This window comes from Rhinolophus ferrumequinum, chromosome 10 (assembly GCF_004115265.2).
Source record: "Rhinolophus ferrumequinum isolate MPI-CBG mRhiFer1 chromosome 10, mRhiFer1_v1.p, whole genome shotgun sequence".
In the NCBI taxonomy this organism is placed as follows: Eukaryota; Metazoa; Chordata; class Mammalia; order Chiroptera; family Rhinolophidae; genus Rhinolophus; species Rhinolophus ferrumequinum.
Window position 1 is genome coordinate 31360816 of NC_046293.1, and position 14563 is coordinate 31375378.

Genomic DNA, 14563 nt, shown 5'->3' on the forward strand with positions numbered 1-14563 from the left:
CTAAAGATAAAGAATGTTCCTTAGACTCTTAGCTAGAAGTACCTGCCCATTCCTTCCTTGTTCCTTTGATATCACCTCCTGAGTACTCCTTTCTTTTCGTGGATCTCCTCATCCACATCTGAAGAGCAACACTTGTTTCCAGCAGAAATTTAGGAAACCTAAGGTCATTACACATTTTGCAGAGCCTCACTCTCTTAATCCAAGCTGGTTACATTTGGGCAGTATAATTCTCTCACTTTACTGGTCTTTTGTCCATTTTATTCTAATTAACTAAATGTTGCTAATATGCCAATAGCAACACCCACAATTATTTTCAAGACAAGGCTCTGTCTAAACTTATCAGGCTTTCTTGGGGGAGCCAAATGCTTAGCCTATTCTGAGAGCCATTTTCTTCAACGAACACATTCGCTGGGATCACCTTGATTTATTTAGAGTTTGTACAGTAAGGGCTTTATGAACACACTTTGAATTGAATTTTGCTTGTAGGTTGAGTTTTAATCAGTTTTTGCTATTCAGAACATTTTCAAATGCATCTTTTACTGTTTGGATATTAGGAGTTGTATCTTTAGCACGGCAAGTATATCCAATAAATTGTATTTTCTAACTATCTAATGCTGGCATATAAAACTCTGGTTAAAGTATCATATTGCTTGGTATCCAGACACTTTGCTATACTCTCTTATGAATTATGATCATTTTTAGAGGCCAAATACAAAGGCATATTGTGTCTGAATACTGACAATATTTTTTTGTCTAATCCTTCTAACATTTTAAAATTTCTTTTTCTTGCCTAATTTCACTACCAAGGACATTCAGTACAATGTTGAATGGAAGTTATGTATCTTTTATTCATTCACAATGTTAGAGGGAAAACTATTAGTGTGTCATTAATGGATATGATATTAGCTGTAGGTTTTCATACATACAGTTTATGTTAAGGAAGTTTCTCTCTGCTCTTACTTTACTAAGAAGTTTTATCATGAATGGATATTGAGTTCCTTCAAATGTTTTTTCTGCATCTATTGAGATAATAAAATGAGTTTCTCCTTTGTTCCACTAATGTGGTGAATTACATTGTATGATTTAAGAATGTTAAAAAAATCTTTCCAACATACATTCCCCCAAAAAATTCCCAACATAAATCCAACTTTCTCATGACATGTTATGCTTTTTATATATAGCTTAATTGAGCTTTTTAACATTTTTTCTAGGACATTTGTATTTATATTATTTTAACATTGATTTATTTGTAAGGGAGTGGTAGGAACAGTAGAGTCTAAAATGTGAAAGCTGCACTTTTCAGAAGCTAAATGGGCCCTAAACTCAAAATAGTTTAATATATAATAAACATTTTCTTACTGACATATGAGAAAATAAGAGTCTATGGAAACACTAACATTATATGAATTTTTTGCTCTGTAATGTTATACAAACAATCCAAGATATAATAAACTTAAGAAAGTAGCATTTCCACAGTAAATGAGTATTGTCCAGTCCCCATGATATGCTATGAAGTAAATTCACAACACAGAGTTTAAGTTATTTTGATGGATGAGCCAGATATTTAAGGTACAACATGATGAAATGACAAGTGCCTTGTTTTAGTTATCAGTCCTTAACAAGAGTGATAACAAACTGATTTATTAATTTCAACCAGGCAGAAAGATAGAGTGAGGGGATACTGGAAAGAGGAAATGTCAGGATTTTGTGTTATCAGACACAGATACTTATGAATAAATCAAGATATCCTTAAGTACATAAAATAGATTTTTTTAAAGGATAGCTATCTAAACATGGAAAGGGAATTGCTGTTTATTCTATAGAGGATGCATAATGTCTTTTAATCAATATATGAAGTGTCATATATAAATGTCATGGTTATTTTCAATTCAATTCAACAAACATTTATTAAGAAACTATTATCAGCCAGGCATTGTAAAAGGTACTGAGGACACACAGACACAGAGTTAGACTGATGGTTGCAAAAAGCTCCTTCCATAAATAAAGAAGAGAGTCAAGTAAACTAATAAAATCTGAGGATTAGAGTGATAGCACAATTGAAACATGTACGTAGAATTACTATAGAATAAAAAGAGATTTGCTTTACCTAGGAGTCAGAAAGTCTTCCTGGATGAAATGACATCTGATCTGGCTTCTGAAGACAGAGGAAAGAACCTGTACAAAAAGATACATAGTAGTATCCCCATTATATAGATATAAACTGAGGCTTAGAAAAATCGAGCAATCTCTAAAATATTATAGAGTTAAAGGGGAAGCACCACTTGAACATAAAATTCTTCGAAATTTCTTTGCTGTTAAGAAAAAATCCAAAACTATAACCAAGAATGCAAAGCCCTGAATGATCTGTTCTGCCTGTTTTGCCAGACCCACGTAACTACCCTCTCCTTCTCATTCTCCTCATTCTCTACCCTATGCTCTTCTCAGGTATGCCAAGCTCTTTAATTTCAGGTTAACTCATCTGCTGTTTTCTCTGCCTGGAAGGCTGGTCTCCTCCTCTTCACCTCTAGTTCTTACTTCCCAGACATTTTCCGTGTCCTTGCAGATTATGTCAGATCCATCTATTGAAATATCTGGGCTAACACTCTCTACTTCCAGTGCCTCACACTTAACTCCAAATAAAATCAATTCAGGGAATTAATTTTTAAACGTCAGCATCATCACCACAACCACCACCACAGTTCCTTTAGGGACAGACATTTCCATCTTACTGGCCACTATCTGCAGCATCTAACACAGTCCTTTGTTAGGGAATTCCACTACTATTTGTTAAACATACGCATATGCATGAATGTTCTGGGAAGTCCAGGCATGTCTGATTCCAATAGCCATACTCTTAAACCACAAAAGTAAGTATATACTAATACTTGGAAGTCATTATTATTGCACTGTTTAATGTTTACTAACTGGTAGAAAGATGAAGTTTTACTGGAAAACACACAGAGACACACACAGACACACAAAACAAAAGAAAGAAAAAGTGAAGAGAAACAAAGATCAGGTAATAGAAGTGGTAGTCTATATTAAATCTGGTGGTAACAGAAGTAGTAGTTAAAAACAATGTGGTCCAGAAGCAGTCAAAGCTTTCAGAAATAAAAATGAGGAAAAAATTACCCAGCAATGAGTAACCAAATGTTAGAAACATTTGCGCATAGAAGCAGAGTAAAAGCTTCTAAGAGAATCAGTGTTCCATAATAAAGACCAAATAACAGAAAACTGTGAAACTTGGTATGTGGAGTGGAGAGAAGGAAGATGAAGAGGTGGCAGATATGAGCTACTCTGCTTTTGGAGGGAATAAGATACTTACCAGGAAAATAAAAATATATCAACATCTTCTCAATAGACTAAGCTATAGGGCCTCTTCTGTACTCATCTACCTCTCTATACCAAAAGCTATAAGTATAAAAATACTTATAATGGTATGGCTGAGCCATCAGAAAATGCATATGGATGTGTGTGCGTATATTTGTGTGTGTGTGTGTGTGTGTGTGTGTGTGTGTATATATATATATATATACACACACACATACGTATATATATTGCTTTTTACTTTGGACCTGAATTTTTGAGGCCGATGTTAAGTGATATTATGTTGAGTAAGTTGAGATCTGAAGTAAATATATATTTTGGAAAATATATATTAAAATGAAAATAAAACCACTCAGGCTCAGAAATTTAAATTAACATTTTAGAAGCCCTTATCATGTTTTTATATAAAAAATTCAGCTCACCCGGGACCTGAGTTGGGGAGACCCACACTTAATAGCTGTGATTCCTGAATTCCAGGGTGCTCTAGAGAAGACAAAGTCATTCTTTCCTAAAGAAATCAAAGGAGATTTCTTGAGATTCCGTGCTCGCCAGCAAACTTGGAAGCACTGGATGGGACAATTAACTCAAGCCAAACAAAAGTAGACATAGGATAATGGAAGTTGCATTCATCTGCCTTTCTAAGTCCTCTCAATTCAATTTCTTTTATCAATGACCCCCATTTGTGTTACTTTTCTACTTCTCCAGATTTTGACTCTCTTCTCCAATCAACCTCCTCTTTTTTTTTCTTTTTTTCTCTTAGATTCAGAGTCCTCAGGAAGTTACTTTTTTTTTTGGCTGGCACTGCACTACAGAGTTTTTGCTGGTACCAAAATACTTTTTAAACTGGAAAAAATTTAAATAAAAGAACACGACAAGCAGAAGTTAAATATTATTTTCTAAATTCTTATTATGACTCAAGCCCACATGCAGAGTTATTTCATTTACTCTACATGAAAAATGTTTATTTGCTATTAGCTATTATCTCCATTTTGCAAATGATGTAGATTCAGAAAAATTAAATTACATGATCAAATTCCTTCAGTCAAAAACAAAAAGAATTAGGACTTGAGTACAGATTGCTGGTCAGAATATAGAATATCTATATTCTTTCCAACCTGAAAAATACAAGAAATATAAAAATATAAGCCTTTGGAAAAAATACAAGAAATACTTGTGTTTAAACATAATTACTCTTCAATCACTTTCACATTTATCAGAACACAAACTTACCAGCAGATATTCCTGACTTTATGTATTTGAGAACATCTAAGAGAGTTTTCAAAATAGTATTTAAAAATAGTTTAAACTTCTTGCGTAGTTTAGTAACTAATGTCTTCTCTTGATAATAATTATTAGTATATTCCAAATAAAATATAAATCATCCATAACAATTTTAGGATCACGATTTTTCAAAAATTCCTCATTAACTCCTTTAATAATCAAATGAGGAGAACTGTGGCAAAAATGAAAATTGTACAATTTTAATGAGATACTCATTAACACAGTGACATTTTATCCACCTGGAAGGCTGATATAAATACCAATGTCATATAAATAAAAACCACTAACTCTATCATCACTTAACTATTCTGTAAAACAATTTTATAATGAAGTTTCCTGTTTTATGCAATAGTTATTTAATATCTCTAGTCATGCCCACTGGTCATTCTACAGCTTTCTTAATATTATATCTAAAATAATGGCATTTACGTTGCATTCCAACATGTCATATTTTCCTCCGGAATATATGACATATCTATAAAAGCTTCAATTTTTTTTCCAGTTGACCAGTTAGTAAAAAAGAAAAAAAAAAACATTGTTTCTCTGTGATAAACAGACAAGTCAGTGCCTAAATCTAAGAAATCACTATTGATATACCTTAACTTCCAAAATCTGACTTCCACTAAAAGGAGAAATATTTTTTTGTAAATGCTAAGATTTTTATACATTTGATTTTAAAGTATTCATCTTCCTAAAATATTTTTTTTAATTTTAAGAAAAATATTTTTATTTTCTTTTATATCAGATTGCCAGGAACATGTAATATATTTCAGGCTCTTATTCATAAATGTAGCACACTAGATAGTTACTTTTCACATCTGTTTGTAATAAAGTTCAGTATACTGTCAAGACATACCATTCATAAATACTGAACATGAGAAACACTGTTCATATTAAACTGGGCTGCATGAATAATACAGAAATCATGAATTTAAATTATTATTCATATTCAGAGAAAATGGTAGTATTTCAGCCTTGAAATAAGAACTCCACTTTATTTCCAGAAGCTAAAGTTATTAAGTTGTAAATCAAACCTTGCCAGAGTTCTGAGCTATTCCTGATCCTCAAACCACTCCAAGGTATATCTCCCTCAAAAGAATGTTAAGTTTACTTTTGAAAGTCACTGAAAGCCTTTCAAACATTTTGTTTTGTATTTTCTTATTTTTATAAACAGGCAGAACAAAATATGTAGCAGATGCTGAAATATGTACCTGACCTTAAATATGTGAGTACATGGATTCATGAACTATCAGTAAGCATTGTAAATCAGTACAGCTTCAGGGCAAAGTATGCTTTGTTAATGAAGTTACCTAATTCAAATCATTTTTTTCTCTACCTCAAATGTTCCCACTATGCTTTTTGCTACCTTAGAACTTGAATAGTACAGGATTCTGTGAGCTGTATTTATAAGAAGTTGTTGCGAGGTCTGGAAAATATGAATGCTATTAACACTGCTTGTTTTGTTAACTCTGCCTGATAAGAGGCATGGGTCCTTCTCTTTTCTACCTGAATTGAACTAATTGTTTCACAGCTCGGTTCAGTGTGGGAATATGGAAAGCAAACGAGATGTTTAAGATCAGAGCGACCTGAATTTTGATTACCTCTTTTGTATATGCTTGCAATAGGTCCAATGCAAGCTTTCTTTCCCTACCATTTCTGAAATGAGGATGTGATGGTGAAACATCCCACACTAGAAAGGTGAGGGCAAGATGGTAAGAAAGACAGTGCAACAAGACAAGAGTCAATTCCTTCACAACTTCTCAGAGCAAAGCTAATCAAGAAATAAATATTCATTTTGTTTAATCCATAATATTTAGGGTCTGTACGTTACAGCAACTGAAATTGGATTCTAACTACTATACTTATATGTCATGTATGCATTACATAGATACATACAATGGTAAAACAGAATGTACCTTTTCACTTTTTATCATTGCTGTGGTAATAATCACCATCGTAATTATGTTAGAACAATACGGGGGGGAGGGGTGTCAAAAAATGTATACACATGGCTTGTATTCATCTGTTGTTATTGGTATGTACTGAGTGTTACAATTTTAATACGGTTTTTTCCTTTCTTAAAATGTGTATACATTTTTTTGGCACCCTCTGTATATTCAAGGTATAAAAAAATGAAGGGAAAAAATAAAACTGTGTTTCTCTGCCAGTTATATGATTGCAATATGTAACATTCAAGATAATAAACTGGAAATATATTATAGGCTTAAAATATGTTTTTCACTTAAAAAGATAAACACAACTGTAAAAAAGCATTTTTTATGAGTTAGGAAGTACTTGAAGTGCTGTACTTTTAATGATAACTTGACATTTTATACATGAAATTTAATTTAGAATTACAACTGATGTCTGTTTTCTTAAGAAAATACTTCTTAAACAGAGTTCTTCTTGCAAATTTATTTTAAAAGCCTATTGAAATCTTGAACGAGCTAAGTTTCATAAAAGAGTCATCAATTCTCATCATTCTTTATGACAGTTGATATAGTGAAGCATTACACTCAGTCAATAACACTCATATTCTTTACTAGTGGGAATTAGCAAAATTTCAAGGAATGTTTGGCTGAATTTTATGGAAATCTAATAATTATGCTGTCAGTTTCCATGTATATATTCTAGCTGAAGTATTTCATAGGGAAGGATTTTCTTTTTCATAGAAGCATTGACTTAAATTATACTTTATTATAAAGAAATGGAAGACTAGAATTATCATTTAATACAAAAATAAAATTTAGAACTTAAAACATAGTCAGTAATATACTTCTTATAGTGAAATGACATTTATCAAAATTTCTTGTTACATATTTATTATAAAGAACTTTACTGAGCTTGTTTTGATGATAACAAGGTAATTAGACAGCGATGAGAATATATGATTTAGCTTTTACAATCTCCTACTTAATTTTAGAAGGTTTCTGTCCATTTAGTGGGATTTTATTGCAAATAAAACAGCAATTGTTTGATGTCACTGAAATAGCAATAATTAAGAACAGGACATCATATTTTATTCTCAGTAATTTATTTCTATTTGTATAGTTAAAAACAATTCACCTTCACACAAATATAAGATTTCAGAAGACCAGTTGTTTACATTTTTAATAATGGGATTACGTATATAGGTTATAAGCATACTTTGATAATATAAATTCTGAAATCCTATAGCTAAGAAGTGATTTAAGGTTCGTGCTCTCCCCCTCTCCGCATTGCAACACTTCAGGGGTTGGAAATATAATATAAACCTTTATATTATCACTGTCTGTCAGCTATGTTTCTTTTTTCACTCCCATATTTACTATACACATATACAATGGAGTATTAAAATGTCCCTCTAATGTGTCTACTATATCTCTTTCATTCCATATTAATTACAAGTCTAAACTCATCTCCATAAAACACTTATTATATTTCTTACTTGCTCCAAAACTTTCAATGACTTCTCATTATCTATAGGACGAAGTCTATACTGTATAATTTGGCATTTAAAGCTCATTTCATTTGGTCTCTAAACTACTTTTCAGCATTATCTTTTATTACCATCCAACATGAATGCTTGGTTCTACTCAAAATAGCAGACAGAATTTCAGGCTCTAAGATAATTTAACTAAAAAAGTTTGACACTAAACAAGTTAAACAAACAAACAAATAAAAACCTTCAGATAGTATGAAATGCCATGTAAAAAATTAAATAGGGTAACATAATAAAGAATGAATCAGGCAGTCCCAATGGAAAATATAAGATAGGGTTGCTGGTGCTTCACTCTGAAAATGATATTTGAGCTAAGATCTGAGTAATAAGGAGTCAGATGTGAAACTGTGGAAAAGAGGTTTCCCGGTAGTAGGAACAACAAATAGAGTAGAAAAGTGATAGTTCAAAGAAGATGTTGTAATGCTCTGGCCTTAGAAGCTATTAGAGGAGATGTACAGGAGTGAAAGATTTGGAATTATTTATCAAAATGGGGCCAAAAAACTTGCTGATGCATGAGATTGGAGAGTAGGAGAAGAATCAAGGATGGCTTCCAGATTTTCTTCTAAGCAACTGGGTGCACTTTACTTAGAAGGGGAAAGACTAGGAGAGAAAAAAAAAAAAATCATTCACTCATTTATTCACTCAATGGTATTTTAGACATCTACTGTGAACTATTATTTTAAACACTGGAAGTCCAATAATGAGGCAAAATACATCATAGTAGGAAGGAGAAAGAAAACAGACAAAACAAACACAATGCTAGTGATAAATATAATGCATTGACTCAAAATAGGATAAATGTGACTCTTCCCAATTAGGCAGTCAGAAGGTTTTCTTCTGAGGAGGTGATGTTTAAGGTGAGTTGAATAGCAGGAAAATCCCTGGAAAGCTCATTCTAGGCACACAAAACAGTGAGAACAGAACACTAAGGTGGACACGAGCTTGACATGTTTGAGAAATGGAAAAGCTAGTATGCATGGTCTGCAAAATGTGAGTGTTACCAATGAAAAAGGAAGGCCAGATCATGTATGGTTTTTCAATAAGGGTAATTTTGAAGGTAATTTGTAGGATGATTTTAATCAAAAAAGAGTGCACGATCTGATTTATGTTTTAAAAGATCACTCTGACTGTGACATGGACAACAAATTATGTTTAGAAATGTAAAAGCAGAAGAAAGAAATGTGTTTGGGAACATTAGTAATCCTTTCAAGGGAGGGTAGGGACTCGAATAAATTGGTCATAATAGAGGGGAATGGAGAGAACAAAATGGATTCTAAACTGCTTTCAGAGTGTGGGTTTAAAAGCTGAACTATCATACAAATGAAGAGGTCAAGAAGTGAGTCGGAATTCATTGTGAGAATCATAAATGAGCATTCATAGCAGTAGATTTAATTCTGGCAGTCATCTGCCTATAAACAGAATTTTAAAACACCCTGCTTATAGAGAAGCAAAGGGAGTCAAAGACTTAGCTCTGGAGTACCCGAATATTTCGAAGTGGGTCAGAGGAGTAGAGACAAGTAAACACAGTGTTTTGCACATGGTTAGTGTTCAACAGATGTTTCTTGGATTGAATTGGTGGTTGTTTTATTGGCAGTTAACTGGACTACCGTATTCACAGAGAAAGCTTAATTAGTGTTGTTACAATGGGAAAATCAGGCAAAGTAATGGTAGAACACCCAACAGGAAGTTACTTGTTTTGCAATTCAAAATTAGTAAAAGTTTTGCAATTTTATGACATTATAAAACTTGATTTACAAATTTTCAGTTATACTTTATGTAATTATATTAAATACAGATCTATAGTTATAAGGTACTAAAATCCAATTCCTACTAGCCTAGACCAAACTGTGGAAGACAAATATTATTGGTTTAAAAACAGGCTGTGGAAAAGGCAAGGATAAACTCACCAAGTCAGAGGCCTGTATGTATTCTCCTTTATTTCTCTATCTCTTGTCCTTACCTCTCTTCATTTTCTCCTATTGGCTGACTTATCTTGTATGACAGGATTGATAACACTAGAGTTTCATACTTAGAGTTTCTTAAATTTTCTAAACCTCAGTTGACTTTACTATAAACTGCAGCTAATAGAAATAACATTTATCTAATAAGAGATAGAGGTACATGGAGTGTTTGGAACAGATCTTGGTTCAAAAAGTCCATGAGAAAAACTTCTTTTCTTTGTTCTGAACAAGATTTTTGTCTAGAAAGACTGTCATATTAAGATAAACTGGAAACTACTTTTCTGATCATTTTTTAATTGAGATTTTTATAACATTGAGTTAAAATAAAAGGTTAATTTCAAGACTAGTTTCTCCTATACTTGTCATGACTATGTTGAAGAAAGTATTCCAAACTTAAAGAAAGGTTTAAAGAGTTTATTTGAACTAAGGCTGAAGGCCAAACACAGAAACCAAATCTCAAAGGATTGAGAAAATATTCCAAGGATTAGCAGTTTTGCAGTTTATTTGATACATTAAAATCAAAGTAGACATAAAGAAGATTACTTACATGAAATCCATTGGCGGTAGATTAAGTATGTGGGAGAAAGCAGGGAAATCTCTAGGATTGGATAAAACATAAAATGGAGGTACATATTTCTTTTACATTGGTAGGTGCAGGACCGTTAACATTTAATATATATAGTTTTCAGAGGTATGTGGATAAAAGATAATGATGGGGAGTATTGGGGTCAGGTGTTTAGCTCTGGAGGTCTGGAGCAAAGATCATTCTGACATTTTAAGTATGTTATCACAGATGCACAAAAACATCAGACAGGGCTTGCTCAAGGTAAACATTAGTCTATCATATCGGCACAGGACATGACTTCCTATTATGACCTGCTCAGTTAGGAAATTTTATGATCGGGACATCCTGGGTCGTTACCTTTAGTTATCGAGCTTGTCAGGCCTGCGAGGTAGCCCCCTTTTTGTTCACAACTGTATTTGGCATTAACATTCAATGCAACTCTAAGAATTCTCTGTACTGCAGTCCACATAACTGAAGTCCTCGTTACTAAGGAACAAAAAACGATATGGTTTACTGCTACAGAAATCCTAGTGAGAATCTAAAAGATTTCAGTATCTTTGCATATGAAAGCACAGACAACATATGGTAATTTTATCTCTAAATTATTTGATTCCATATTAATCATCTATGTTAGTGCTATTCTTTTGTTCAGAACTAGAATGCATTCAAGAGTTTCACTCTATAGGAAGATTGAGTTATATATTGGGATAATATTTAAAAATTCCTTTCCATCTGAATGCTTTCATCCACCTTTGCTAAATAACAAACACCTATTGAGAAAGTTGAGCTCCAGAGCAGAGCCACTTGAAAAATAATTTATTCTGAGTGTCTGTGAATACTCAAGTAATTCTCTTTAATGACTTAGGTGGAGTAATGTAGGAAAATTAGAAGCTATTTATAAGGAACTTTAAAAGTATCTTGAGGCAACCTTGAATATATTAATTTCTGTGGGTGGCAAATTAGACTTGCAATATATATAATATTTCCACACCCTGAGGAAGCACAAAGACTGGAAGCTGTCGATTTTATGCCAGGTGATCCAGCTTATGGTAAAGAAAAATATGAATGAGAAGCAATGAATTGTGTTACAGCAGAAAGCACTTTGTGAATAAGACTTGAATTTTTAGGCATGGCACTGCCCTTCTGTAGCTATATGACTTTGGTGTAAGGCCCTGAATTAATGTCTCTTTCTAGGAGCCTCTAAGATTCAGGTACTCATCTGTATGATGTGTGTGTGTGTGTGTGTGTGTGTGTGTGTGTATAGCATTGGACTTGGAGTCCAGTTGTCACTGTCATCCTTATATCAAGAAAAAGCTTGACAAACTGAAAATCAACAACCTCCTTACTCCGTCAGAAAACTGAAGTTGCAGGACTTGCTGTTCCATTAAAATCTAGAAGGACACGTGAATCTAGAAAGTCACAGTCAAGATCTAGCTACATGAGCAGGATCTAATAGAATCAAAAATTGGTAAGAACACTTTCATGGTAAGTTTTACAAAATGCTGGAGGCTGAGTAAAGACTAATTTGAGAGTGAGAAACTCTTGGGAGCCACAATCTTAGGGGAGCCTACAAACTTCAATTTCTCATGGTGAAGAATTGAGAAAGATTTCCTGATGGCTGTGGCAAGGAGAGGGGAAGAACAACCATTGTGAAATATATTCAGAACCTTCTCCATAACAAAGACCTACTTTCCGGGAAAAATACTTTTACCAAAGCCTTATTCAAAGTGTTTTCATTCTACATATAAATGAAATCACATGGTATTTGTCTTTCTCTGAGTAATTTCACTTAGCATAATACCCTATAGCTCCATCCATATTGTGGCAAATGGGCAAGATTCATTCTTTTTATGGCTAACTAGTACTCCATTGTAATATACCACAATTTCGTATCCATTCATCTAGCCATGAATATATAAGTTGTTTCCATATCTTCACTACTAACGTTGCAATAACGTTGCATTGAATATAGGAGTGCTTATATATTTTTTAATTAGTGTTTTCATTTTTTCAGATAAATACTCAGAATTGGAATTGCTGGATAAATGGTAGTTTTGTTTACAAAGATTTCCATTATTGCTACTGCTATTTAGCTTTCTACCAGAGGTCCTCGTCAAGAAATGAGGGGAGAAGAAGTAATTATACATAAATTATTTTTTTTAAATTACCTAATGTCCAGCTCTTGGTTTTAAATACCATTCTTCATTTAAAAGATGAGGGCTTTCTGAATAAATGACTGATTCTAGATCTGTGGAAAGGAGAGGTAAGCCTTGAAAATCTTTTTGGTCAAAAAGAAAGTACTCAAAGACCAACAGTGTCATTATACATGGAAGTAGAAACTGGCTTGAAGGAACTTCTACTAGTAAATTTGGGTCAATTTCAGTATCAGTACGAATAATGAACTAAATGGATGTTGACACGTTGAATTAAAACAAACACACATAGATCCACAGTAATATTAAGAGAAATTGGAAACAATAAAATATTGGGTAGGAAGAATGTACTCCAGTTGGGTAGAATCAGAAAAATCATGATTTTATATCTTCTACTGCAATTTTAATGATTCTGACAAGGAAAATACCACTGGTGACATGTTGGATAAATATATATTTACTACATTTCAGGGTATGACTACACAGACTATTTCACTACAAAAGAGAAAATGTGTCTCTACAGTGGAGAGATCTGGTTGTTACTCTTGGCATTGCCAATAGTGGGAAGACCCAGCATTATGTGACTCCAGCTATGTTATAGTAAGAGGTACCTAACATCACCCATGCTGTGGTCTTGTCAAAATATTTGACCTTAGTTAAGTCATAAACATATTTATTAATATAAAATGTGGGTTGTTCTGCAAGGCGAATGGCCTGGACTCTTCAAAAATTCAAATATGAAGAATACGAACAATGGCAGGAATTTCTATGGCTTTTACAGGTTGTGAGAAATGGAAGACACATAACCAATCATAACTTACCAATCTTGACTAAATTCTCAGTGAGGTTAAATAAATCCATAAAAGACATTTTTTGCTACAACTGAGAATATGTTGCATGTTACATCTTGATGTTGACTTAATGCTAATTGTCTTGAGTGAAATATGTTGGGGAGGAAATGTACTTGTCTTGGATAATTCATGCTGAAGTAGTTAGGAGTGAAATGTCTTGATGTTTGAATCATTCATTTGGAGAGGAAACTAGGGGAAAGTGGAGCAGGTGAATAGGATGTGCTGGTGATAGGTATACAGGTGTTCATTTTATTGTTTAACTTCTCTGAGCATTTGAAAGTTTTCAAAATAAAGGAAAAAATATTTTAAATTGAAAGCAGATCTTTACATTGAAGCATATTTTTATCTTTGAAAGCTGATTTCTCATTTAAACGAATTTGACACAGGTCCAAACTAATTATCAAATCAAGCGCCTTTTGAAGGGTATCGTTAATTGAAACTCAGAACTGTGCAACCACTATTCAGAGTGAAGTGGCTACATTATGAGCAACTTGTTTTTTCACAGGGTCTGTCCCATATTATTTCGAATAGATTTTTTTTTTTTAATTTGACAACGTCAAGGTTTCATTTAATTGTGTAAATTATGCCCTTGGCTTTAGAAAGTCTAATAAAATAGACACAAAAAAAATAATTACAGTATTGTCAGAATCAACCATTAGACAGCAGGATACAAGCATCATAAAATTAGCATTTTCATCTAATCATTCTAGTGTCATCTGCTAATTTCAAACAGACCTTATACATAGACATTACTTTTGAAAGCATCCTTACACAAACCCTTAATTCATATTGAGCCTTGTAACAACATTTGAACCAAAGTTCTGAAAGAGATGATCCTTACTTCTCAAAAATAAATTAGGAGAATCATGGCTTGTTTATTTTGAATCCATATTCACAAAGAAAGTTAACACTATGCAAAACAGATGCTATTTGCCTTAGTTTTT